General features: G+C 46.2%; 1 long non-coding RNA gene across 1 annotated transcript; it reads left to right on the top strand.

The window, feature by feature from the left end:
- On the top strand, positions 61-6353 carry LOC102176388. The gene is made up of 5 exons (XR_001297329.2): positions 61-72; positions 3923-3954; positions 4084-4118; positions 4887-5007; positions 6095-6353. It is a non-coding gene; the product is annotated as an uncharacterized LOC102176388 (long non-coding RNA).

Here is an 11782-nt window from a genome sequence, read left to right as displayed (position 1 = left end):
TTCCAGGCAAGAATACTGGAGTGGGGTGCCATTTCCTACTCCAGGGGGATCTTCCCAAACCAGGGATCATAGGTATTGATTTTCTTATATTTATAAATTTCTATACATGTGTGTATGTAATTGCTTTGTTAAAAATCATTATTGCCTAAGGAAATACTGCCTGAATTTGCTCAAACGGGAGGAGCAGACTCACAGTATGTACAAAATCTCTATTAAAGTCTAATTTTTTCTCTTAACTCTTCTCCACTTGTAGGTGGCACAGCTGCTAAGTCCAGTCTGGGCAGTGAGGGTTGGCGGATGCACCCGTGTCAGGGTAGCCACGGCAGTTAGACGTGGCTGCACGGGATGAGTGGGTGATCAAAAATGAGGTCAGGAGACAGGTTATGTATTTTAATTTCCACACTGCCTCCCCTTTGAGGATTGTTTCATCTCCATCTTTCCTATGGTGACATATGAAGGTTTCCGTGCCTCTGTCATCACTGAATTTTCAGCCGTTTAGGGGCAGGACAGAGAGAGTGTGCCTGCGTGCTGCTGCCACGTGACTCGTCATGAAGAGTCGAGCAGCTCACTGGAGGCGCTTCCTCACTCAGCCCCAGCGTAGCTCTCCAGGCGCACTGGCCACCACCACCATGTGACCCGCTGTTCCAGCCTGTCCCTTCTTCCCAAGCCCCCTCGGGCTGTTGGCCCCAGTCCTCCTGCACACTGACCCCCCACCTCTCCCTGCCCTCATCACAGTTGTCATGCTACTGTCCAAAGCTCAGCTCCGGTGCAGCCTTCATGAAGCTGCCCTTGCTCTCTCCATTCCTCAGCAAGTGGCTGGACAAGTGAAACCTAAAGTGACAATGCTGAAGGCTCTTCTTAGGGGGACGTAAGTGAAAAAGTTAGCTTAAAGCTCAACATTCAGAAAACTAAAATCATGGCATCCGGTTCCATCACTTCATGGCAGATAGATGGGGAAACTGGGAATAGTAGCAGACTTGTGGCTGACTTTATTTGCGGGGGGGGCGGGGCTTCAAAATCACTGCAGATGGTGACTGCAGCCATGAAATTAAAAGACACTTGCTCCTTGGAAGAAAAGTTATGACCAACCTAGACAGCATATTAAGAAGCAGAGACATTACTTTGCCAACAAAGGTCTGTCTAATCAGTTCAGTTCAGTTCAGTTGCTCAGTTGTGTCCGACTCTTTGCTACCCCATGAATTGCAGCACGCCAGGCCTCCCTGTCCACTCCCGGAGTTCACTCAGACTCACGTCCATCAAGTCAGTGATGCCATCCAGCCATCTCATCCTCTGTCGTCTCCTTCTCCTCCTGCCCCCAATCCCTCCCAGCATCAGAGTCTTTTCCAATGAGTCAACTCTTCACATGAGGTGGCCAAAGTACTGGAGTTTCAGCTTTAGCATCATTCCTTCCAAAGAAATCCCAGGGCTGATCTCCTTCAGAATGGACTGGTTGGATCTCCTTGCAGTCTAAGGGATTCTGAAGAGTCTTCTCCAACAAGGCTATGGTTTTTCCAGTGGTCATATATGGATGTGAGAGTTGGACTCTAAAGAAAGCTGAGCGCTGAAGAATTAATGCTTTTGAATTGTGGTGTTGGAGAAGACTTTTGAAAGTCCCTTGGACTGCAAGGAGATCCAACCAGTCCATCCTAAAGGAAATGAGTCCTGAATATTCATTGGAAGGACTGATGCTGAAGCTGAAACTCCAATAATTTGGCCACCTGATGCAAAGAGCTGACTCATATGAAAAGACCCTGATGCTGGGAAAGATTGAAGGTGGAAGAAGAGGATGACAGGATGAGATGGCTGGATGGCATCACCAACTCAACGGACATGCGTTTGGGTAAGCTCCGGGAGTTGGTGATGGACAGATTTCTTGGCATGTGGCTTTCCATGGGGTCACAAGAAGTCGGACACAACTGAGGGACTGAACTGAACTGAACTGAAAGCAATTTAGATTGACTCAAGCATATGACACATGTCAGGAAAGGCTTGAAAAGGTAGTAGGCTTGGTCTGGCTCAGGAAAACCATCACTGCTTCACTGCAGATCTTTAGCACCAAGTTAGCACAGCTCAGCAGGAAAGTGACCTGATTACCCTGGGCCTTGGGAAGAAGACCAGAGTAGAACTTTGTTCCTGGCCTTGCTTGCAGGATTTCCTGGCATCCTGCTTTGGGTGCTGTGAATGGATCAGTAGAACCATGTAACATCTGACTGATGAGTTAAGTCAGTTGCTACTCACTTGTTCAGGCTTTTCCAGAATCAGCTGGAGAACTTGTTAATCGTGCAGGTTCTACAGCCCAACCCATTCTAAGGAATCACACCAGAGGGAGACGCAGTCCCTGAACAGGGGCCTTTCAGAAGATCTTAGGGTTCTTATTATGTGACGGGCTGAGCTGGTACAGCTCGGCCCAGAGCCATCCCATCAGCCTCACCTGGGAACTGGTTGAAAGGCAAATTCACCAGCTTTTACCCCCAAATCAGTGAATCAGAATCTCTGTGGTGGGGCCCAGCAGAGAACCCTCGGTGAAGGTTGCATCAAATCAATCTTTTCACTTCCACACGTTCCATCTGGATCAAGCTCAGGAACACAACACATCTGTGGCTGGATCAGAGCCACCATCAAAGGGGTCAGCTACTCACACCGGCATCACAGTTTACAAAGTACTGATACGTCTGTCTGCACCGAAACCTCTCACACGTTAACAGCCGCCACCACCGTCAGATCACACTGCGTTCATTATCTTTTCACATTTGAGAAGAAACAACAGGCTCAGAGCTGAACTACTTTGCCAACCGTTCTATCAAGTAAATGGAGGGAAAGGGCCTGGAATCCAGGACTGCTTTCCTTCTCCTGTTTCCATCCTGTTCTCTGTGCCCATGGAGGTCAGACTCCCCAAGACTCCAAAGGTACAGAACCCATGGGTTGATTCCCCCTGAATTTAATGCAAGTCCTGCTGACAAGCTCAGGCTAGCCCAGCACCAGTGGCAAGGTGGACAGTGCAGGAGACCCCCAACAACTGTAGCTAGGAGACATGCTCTGCTCACTCCCTGGTCATGAGACTCCTCCCCTCCACTGATGGGTGTGCCAGTTGGCAGCCCAGAGGGGATCCCACCATGACAGTCATCTTTGCCCCCATGGGCCAGAGATTCCTTCTCCCACCTAGATCCACCCATGGCTCTAGCTGGGGAATCTGCAGTCCTTTCAAGCAGCACTGCTGGGGGCTCAGGAGCCCCAATATCACCAAAGAAAATGGATCAAAACAGCATCTGGAGGGACTTGCCTGATGGTCCACTGGCTAAAGCTCCACACTTCCACTGCAGAGGGCATGGGTTTGAGGCCTGGTTGGAGGAACTAAGATCCCTCATGCCTAAAATCAAGTGAAAACAAAACGGCACCTGGAGACTCCACTTTTCGTGTTACTAGACTGGCTGGGTACAAGTACCTTTATACACTTGGCTTAGAACAGGTATCCTATTCAGCTTTGATTTGTAACCCTTTTAACTTATAAAGTATGAAAACCTTAAAAAAAAAAAATCTTCCAGTGTCAGTGAACATATGCTTGAATCCTAGTAAATGCCTCCATATTATTTTATTGTGTGGTAACAATAAAATTTTATTGTAACATAAAGTCTTCTATAATCAAACTCTTAAATGTAAGAGTGTTTTTCACCTCCCCACATTTCTGTTTATTTTTTTCACTGAAATTTTAAACCTGCTTTTGATTACCAGTCAAAACCTGAAAATTATTGTAAGGGACATAAGACCTGAAAAGGTAAAGACTTAGAATTAAGTGATTCAAAATGATCTTTCTGTTTCATGAGGGCTAAAATATACCTACGTGTAGAACAGAATTCAGAACTCCATGGAAGAGCTGGTGTCCAGAGTTGATGTCACACAGGCTGTGGCCCAGTAGGGGTCACAGCACCGGAGCTGGGGAGAGGCTGGGCTTCTTAAGTGAGCTCTTCAACCTTGCATCTTAAGTCCTCTAACAGGGATGATTTGATCCCTCTTTCTCAAATTACAGGTTTGAGAAAATATCCTGTTCCCTGCAAGGTTGTTTTTTTTTTTTAATTTTTTTTCCAGTTGGCCTTCATCCAGATCTAGAGGATTTAACTCTAGTAAGTATGTTTAGCAATAGAGTTGTTGATGCTTCTTTCCTGACTCACTGTTCCCAGATTTCATTGTGTTAGGTTAAGCAAATTGCTTATTCCAGGCAAATGATTTCCTGGGAGAATAGAGAGGGGAAAAGGGCAGAAAGGCCTCTTGTCTCCTGTAGAGATAGAATGAGGAAAAAAAGGCTCCATGAATCTCCTAAAACCATGAGATGGCATGACAATTGTCAGTGGGAGGATTGAAAACCTTTTCCTTAGGACATAATCACTTATAAAACGGGTTTGTATATTTTATTACACAGCATAATGTTTTGAAACAAAGAGTCTTTCCCTGAGTCATTCCCATAAAATAGTATTTTTAAATTTGCTGGACCGCAAGGGGTCAATCCCGACTCATCAGTAAACGTATTTCATGAGACCCAAGTGTTTGGGAATAAAATCCTTTGCTCAAGTGCAGGCTTGTTTTTGACAGACAGCTGCATGTTACTGCCTGTGAAAGGAAAAGATTCTTCTCAAGTTTCTGTTGATTGTGTTCCCTCTGGACTTTCTCTTTCAGTCCTTTTTCATCCATGAATAAACCCTTTACCCGACCTGGACCACTTTGGGATGCTAGGCTTCTGGGAAGATTCATGTTTCCATGCATAAGGAAGGCTCTGTGGTTTGGGTTCCCTGTCCGCCCTCTGAAGGAAGCATACTGTGGTTGCTAAGTGATTGGGAGGTGGGGGAGGGGTGGGAGCTCACACTCACACTCACGGCTCGCAATTCTCTGCCCAGGTGTATGAGAGATGTTTGACCTCGAGATCATGATCGCCATTGGGAGCGCCTTACTGATTACAGCTTTCGTGCTCATAGGTGTCGTCATCTGTCTTTACTACAAAGTAGCCAACACGTTAAAGTGAGTGATGTGGGTAAGAGGGGCTAACACCCCCTCACATGGGATCCTGAGGCTCCGTGCTTGAGCGGGATCATCCCCGGCCCTGTGGCTGCACCTGGGGAGGGTTTGAGAGGACCAAGGCGGGGAGGGTAGAATCTGGCTTTCTACCCCTTTTGGTCTGGGGCTGTGAGCTCACAAGGAGAATGTTCTCAGCTGCTGGGTCTGCGCTGCTTTGCCCTCCCTTGCCTTCCCTCACCCTCAGCGGGTTGATCCCACAGGACTGCAGGCTGCAGATGGTGTGACTGTCTGCCTCTGCTCACTCAGAGAATGGGCTGAGCTGATGTTCCCCCCGCCTGAGTGGGGGAGCTCTCAGCAGGTCCTTGGCTCTGGGCACAGTGGGATGGGCCTGTAGGATCCTGGGGAAGCTGAGTTGTGTGAAGATCCTGGGCTTTGCCTCACCAGGGAGTGTAGATCTGAAAAGGGAGGGTTAAGTTTGGGGGAAAGGAGCCTTCAAATATGGGCAAGACTGGTCGCCAGAAGCAGTGGTGTTCCCACGCATTAACGTTCCAAGGAGACAGCATGTTTGTTGAACAGAGTCCTGCATCAAGCTTTGAATGCCCTGGTTTTTATTTCCAGCTCCTCCTCTACTTGTATGTGTTTGATCAAGTCACTGTGCTTCTCCAGGTCTCAGATTCTTTATGTGAAAAGTGGGGAGAATAATACAAAAAAAGAGCAGCAGTCGCATTCCCATTGTAGGGAAGTTCAGTCTGTGAGCAGGAAGGTAACTCCCAGCACCCAGGGGTGGCTGACTTGGCACCCTCCTGGGTTGTGCTCTGCACTTGGCTGACTTGCAGTGATCACCTGGGTGACCCGCACTTGCAACTCACTCCCTCATTTGCTGGAACCTGATCTTACATTTCTGGCACTCTTAGGAGAGGAAGGGGTTGGACAGGAACTTGGGAGGAGGGCAGAGTTGCTTTCATCTCGGGCTGGTGTCATGGGTTTGATTTGTTCCAGGCCCAAACTTTCCAGATCCCCCCGACAATTGTAACAGGTGGACCAAGAAGAAAAATTCTAATCCTATGTTCTGTGTATGTCTTTTCTTAAGTGCTGCAAAGACACCCATCGCTACGACCATTACCTGTAGAGATCAAGATAAGGTCACCGAGGCTGTAACCTCCAGCCCCGAGTCTTACCCCAGCTTCCAGTGCTGTGAAGACTGTAACTTGCCTGCCAACTTTGATCCCCTGACATCGTGCTTCTGTGACATAAACAAGGGACTCAATACAGAATGAGTAATAGAAGGTGGTTATAAACACCAACTGCCACCATCTGACTAGTTACAGAAACAAGGACTCTGTTGTGAATATTTCCTCATTTGTTATGAATATGTTGTATTTACATATATTAAGCAAATATGTTTTCTTATTTCTATATCATGTAACATAAGATGTACTGACTTTATGTCAGTATTTAGTATTTAATTTTACATCATAGTATTTATGTTCTAGGCTTCCCAGGTGGCTCAGTGGTAAAGAATCCATTTGCCTAGCAGGAGACTCAGGTTCGATTCCTGGGTCAGGAAGATCCTCTGGAGATGGAGAGGGCAACACACTCCAGTATTCTTGCCTGGGAAATCCCATGGACAAAGGAGCCTGGCGGGCTACGGTCCATGGGGTTGCAGAGTCAGACACAACTTTGCAACTAAACAACAACAAATATCCTATTCTGTTTTTCTGGAGAATCCTAATAGAGTTGGAGAGGACATGAAAAGCACTTGCAAACTAAAGCATTTTTAGTAACATGAAAAGTGAACAAATCCCCTTTCTTCATCTCAGGGCTTCCCTAGTGGGTCAGACAATAAAGAATCTGCCTGCAACTCAGGAGACCCAGGTTTGGTCCCTGCGTCAGGAAGATCCCCTGGAGAAGGGAGTGGCTACCCGCTCCAGTATTCTTGCCTGGAGAGTCTCATGGACAGAGGAGCCTTGGGATCGCAAAGAGTCGGGCATGACAGAGCGACTAACAGTTTCCTTCATCTCAGTGTATATTTTCTTGAGCAGCTTCTGGATTTAAAATAGTGGATTCAGCAAGACAAAGTACAGATACAGCTTTGGTTCCTGAATTCAAGTATCTGTTCAGGGTGCAAAATCGTGCACTGGAAACTGGAAACCTGTAGGTCAAACAAGATTCAGAATCTGTTAGAGGCACAGCAAAGGGCATGGAGGCAGCAGACGAATGATTAATGGCGGCGGGGCAGGGGGGCGCAGGTGAGAGCCTCGGGAGGCTTTCAGGAGAGAAGACATTAGCATTTGAGCAAGTGGAGGAAGAGATGAAGAGAAGGCCCAAGCTGAGGTGTGAAGCTGGTTGGCTGGAAGAGTGAGCTGGGCTGAGACAGAGATGGTGTCAGAGGCCATGCTAAGGGGCGTGGCTTCATCCTACCTTGGGGGCTCCCCCACTGAGTTGAGGGTAAATCTGTTAGGAGATCCACTGAGTTATCTTACAAACAGGAGACCCTGGTAAGGAACATGGGAATAACAAGCTACCACCAACTGGAAGAATTCAGGAAAGGTCAAAAGGAGAGAGGAGGGACCTCCCTGGTGGTCCAGTAGCTAAGACTCTGAGCTCCCGATGCAGCGGCCTGGGTTCAATCCCTGGTCCAGGAAGTATATCCCACATGCAACTAAGGCTGGGCACAGGCAAGTTAATTAAAAAGACTGAGGAGTGTCTAAAGCTTAGGACATCTTCAGACCTTGTAAAAACTCATTTTTTTCTTTTCCATGTTAAGCTGAACAAATCACTTGACTATTTTATCATTTAAGATTAGGTGTGGCTATAACAAAATTTCAAATAACAGTGGCTTGAACAAGTAAGAATTTGATTTCTCTCCTCTTCAAGATGCCCAGCAGCAAGCGGTCAGGCTGGCTGTCTTTGCCACGTCAGGGGCCATATTACTGTATGTGGGTTCTTTCCCCAAAGTCACAGCATGGTCCAAGGTGACTGCTGGTTCTCTAACCTTCATGTTTAAATTCTAGAGAAGAAGGTTGAGAAAAGCTGTGCCTTCCATTTCTCTTTAAATCCCCTGTGCTAGATAGAACTGAATGACATGGTCTCAATTAGCCACAAGGGAAGCTCAGAAATGTTGTTTTTATTCTGGCTGTGAATGTGTACTTGAATTTTGCTAAGTCAGTAGATATCAAGTGTTCTCACCACACACACACACACACACACAGAAACACAAAAACACACAAATGGTAGCCATGTGAGTGGTAGCTATGTTAATCAGCTTGATTTTGGTAATCATTTCATGATGTACACATACACCAAAACATCATATGGTATACCTTACATATATATAATTTTTATTTGTTAATTCTACCTCAATAAAGAATACTTACTGGGATTTCCTTGGTGGTCCACTGGTTGAGACTTTGCCTTTCAATGCAGGGGGCGCAGGTTCAATCCTTGGTCAGGGAACTAAGATTCCACATGCCTCATAACCAAGGAACCAAAGCATATAAGGGAAGTAATATTGTAGCACATTCAATAAAGACTTTTAAAATGGTCCACATCAAACCAAAAAGAAACTTTAAAAAGTGTCCAACTCTGCGACCCCATGGACTGCAGCATGCCAGGCCTCCCTGTCCATCACCAACTCCTGGAGTTTACCCAAACTCATGTCCATTGAGTTGGTAATGCCATCCAACCGTCTCATCCTCTGTCGTCCCCTTCTCCTCCCACCTTCAATCTTTCCCAGCATCAGGGTCTTTTGAAATGAGTCAGTTCTTCTTATCAGTGGCCAAAGTACTGGGAGTTTCAGTTTCAATATCAGTCCTTCCAGTGAACACTCAGGACTGATCTCCTTTAGGATGTGGATCTCCTTGCAGTCCAAGGGACTCTCAAGAGTCTTCTCCAACACCACAGTTCAAAAGCATCAATTCTTCAGTGCTCAGCTTTCTTTATAGTCCAACTCATATCCATACATGACCACTGGAAAAACCATAGCCTTGACTAGGTGGACCTTTGTTGGCAAAGTAATGTCTCTGCTTTTGAATATGCTGTCTAGGTTGGTCATAACTTCCCTTCTAAGGAGTAAGCGTCTTTTAATTTTATGGCTGCAGTCACCATCTGCAGTGATTTTGGAGCCCAGAAAAATAGAGTCAGTCACTGTTTCCCCATCTATTTGCCATGAAGCGATGGGACTGAATGCCATGATTTTAGTTTTCTGAATGTTGAGCTTTAAGCCAAATTTTTCACTCTCCTCTTTCACTTTCATAAGAGGCTTTTTAGTTCCTCTTCACTTTCTGCCATAACGGTGGTGTCATCTGCATATGTGAGGTTATTGATATTTCTCCCGGCAATCTTGATTCCAGCTTGTGCTTCCTCCAGCCCAGCGTTTCTCATGATGTACTCTGCATAGAAGTTAAATAAGCAGGGTGACAATATACAGCCTTGATGTCCTCCTTTTCCTATTTGGAACCAGTCTGTTCTAGTCCAATTCTAACTGTTGCTTCCTGACCTTCATATAAATTTCTCAAGAGGCAGGTAAAAAGTGTTATTTTTACTAAATACTGTTTTTATAAGTATATCACCCATCAGCCAGAGTGAAGAAAGAAAAACAGAGACTTTCATAGTAGTCCAGCAGTTAAAACTTTGCCTTGCAATGCAGGGGGTGTGGGTTCAATCCCTGGTCAAGGAACTAAGATCCCACATACCTGAAACCAAAAAACCAAAACAGAAAAAAAACGGAAAATTGTAACAAATTCAATAAAGAGTTTAAAAAGAAAGCAAGATAAAAGTTAACTGTTAGATTCCATGATGAAATATGTGTTCATTCACATTCAGTTAATTTCTTTTTAAAGCTGTCCTCCTTCAGGGTCTAAGAAATCTTTCCTCTTTGTGAACCCTGTGTCGTGACGTCATATATGTGTTCTCCCTAGAGCTTCACGCTGCAGACATAAAGTCCTGGTAGCTAACCCTGTCATGGGGGAAACACAGTTCACTTCTAGCAACGTGGCAGAGTGGGGATCTCCCGGTGGGGAGCGGAAACCCACAAAGCCCTGACCCTGAAACTCAGCCCCAGTGAGGATGGCACCTGGACAATGAGAGCAGACAACGCATCAGAATCATCTTTCCCCACTTTCAGCAAGTGGAGACTTTGATTTCTGAACAAGGAAGGCTGAAGTCTCTGCCCACACTGAAGAATCTGTTAGTCAGCTGCTTGTAGATCATGACGATGGGCATCGCTGATAAGCCACTGATGGCTGTGCCCCAGCTCGAGCTCACAGGGAGGTTGAGAACTTGTCTCAGATCATACAGTTTGTAAATGGGATGACCAGAGTTAGTAGCCAGCTAGTTTAGTCCCAGATTCTTGTCCCCAAGACACTGAGCTTCTAGTTCTGGGCTTTTCTGTGCATTATAATCAGCAGGGGGGCTTCCCAAAACCTAGACCTATGAACTGAACACCCAAGACTCAGATCACAATCTCCAGGGGTGAGACCCAAGAACCAGTGGATTATATTTTTAACCTTTTAGTTTGAAATAAATATACACCCAAGGGTGGTTTTGGTTTTTCTGTTTTTTTCTTTTTTGTAAGTGCCCAGGTGATCTCAGTGTGAGGCCAAGCTGAGAACAGGGCACTAAACTACAAGACTGTCTCAAGGTTTCATGAGAACTGCCTCATTAATCTTCTCAACAGCCTTTCTCAGGGGTAGATGTGATCGAATTCCCAGTCAATGGCTAAGAGAAAGCCCAGTGTGCTGTGCTCCATCGCTCAGCTGTGTCCGATCCTTTGCAACCGCATGGAGTGCAGTCCCCAGTCTCCTCTGTCTGTTGAATTTTCCAGGCTCCAATACTGCAGTGGGTTGCCATTTCCTAATCTAGGGGATCTTCCTGATCCAGGCATAGAACCCACATCTCTTGTATCTCCTATGTTGGCAGGCAGGTTCTTTACCAGCTGAGCCACTGGAGAAGCCCAAGAAAGTCCAGAGAAGTCACTTAATGTGACCAAAGGCACATACTAATGGAAGGCGGAGAGGAATCGATTCCAAGCATCCTGGCTCCAGAGCTTGCACTCTTTCTTACCCTATCCCAGTGGTTCTGAAACTGGACAGAGTATCAGAAGCACTTGCAGAGTTACTAAAAGCGTAACTGCTGTGCCCCACCACACCCTCAATTCGATGACTCAAACAGGGTGGGTGGGGCCTGAGAATGCCCACAGGTAACAACTTCCCAGGCAATACTGATGCTGCCACACGTTGAGAATCACAGCCCCACACCACTGACATAGAACTGACTTCTCTTTAAGCCTCAAGGAAATAGAAGTGGGGCTTTCAAATTTCCTGGAATTCTAGGGTTATTAAGAATCATATGACTTCCCTGGTGGTGCAGTGGATAGGAACCCATGCATAGGGTACCTGGGTTCAATCCCTGGTCTGGGGAAGATTCCACATGGAGCAACGAAGACCACACACCACAGCAACTGAGCCTGTGTGCCCTGGAGCCTGTGCTCTGCAACAGGAGAAGCCCCTGCAACGAGAAGCCTGCACGTCACAGCTAGAGAACAGCCCGCACGCAGCAAGAAGATTCAGCGTAGCCAAAAATAGGGAAGAGGGGGATTAACATTTAATTGTCACCTCCTGTGTGCCAGACCTGTACTAGCTGCTTCATAGTATTCAGTTGTTCAGAGTATTATAAGCTCATACAAGGTGGAAGCTGTGATAGTCCCATTTTACAGAAGGGAAAACTGAGGTTATTAAAAATATTGAATCCCCCACGCAAAGTTAGACAGCAGTTATAT

The sequence above is a fragment of the Capra hircus genome, chromosome 26 (genome assembly GCF_001704415.2).
Source record: "Capra hircus breed San Clemente chromosome 26, ASM170441v1, whole genome shotgun sequence".
Taxonomy (NCBI): domain Eukaryota; kingdom Metazoa; phylum Chordata; class Mammalia; order Artiodactyla; family Bovidae; genus Capra; species Capra hircus.
This window is presented reverse-complemented; position numbering and strand designations above follow the sequence as displayed.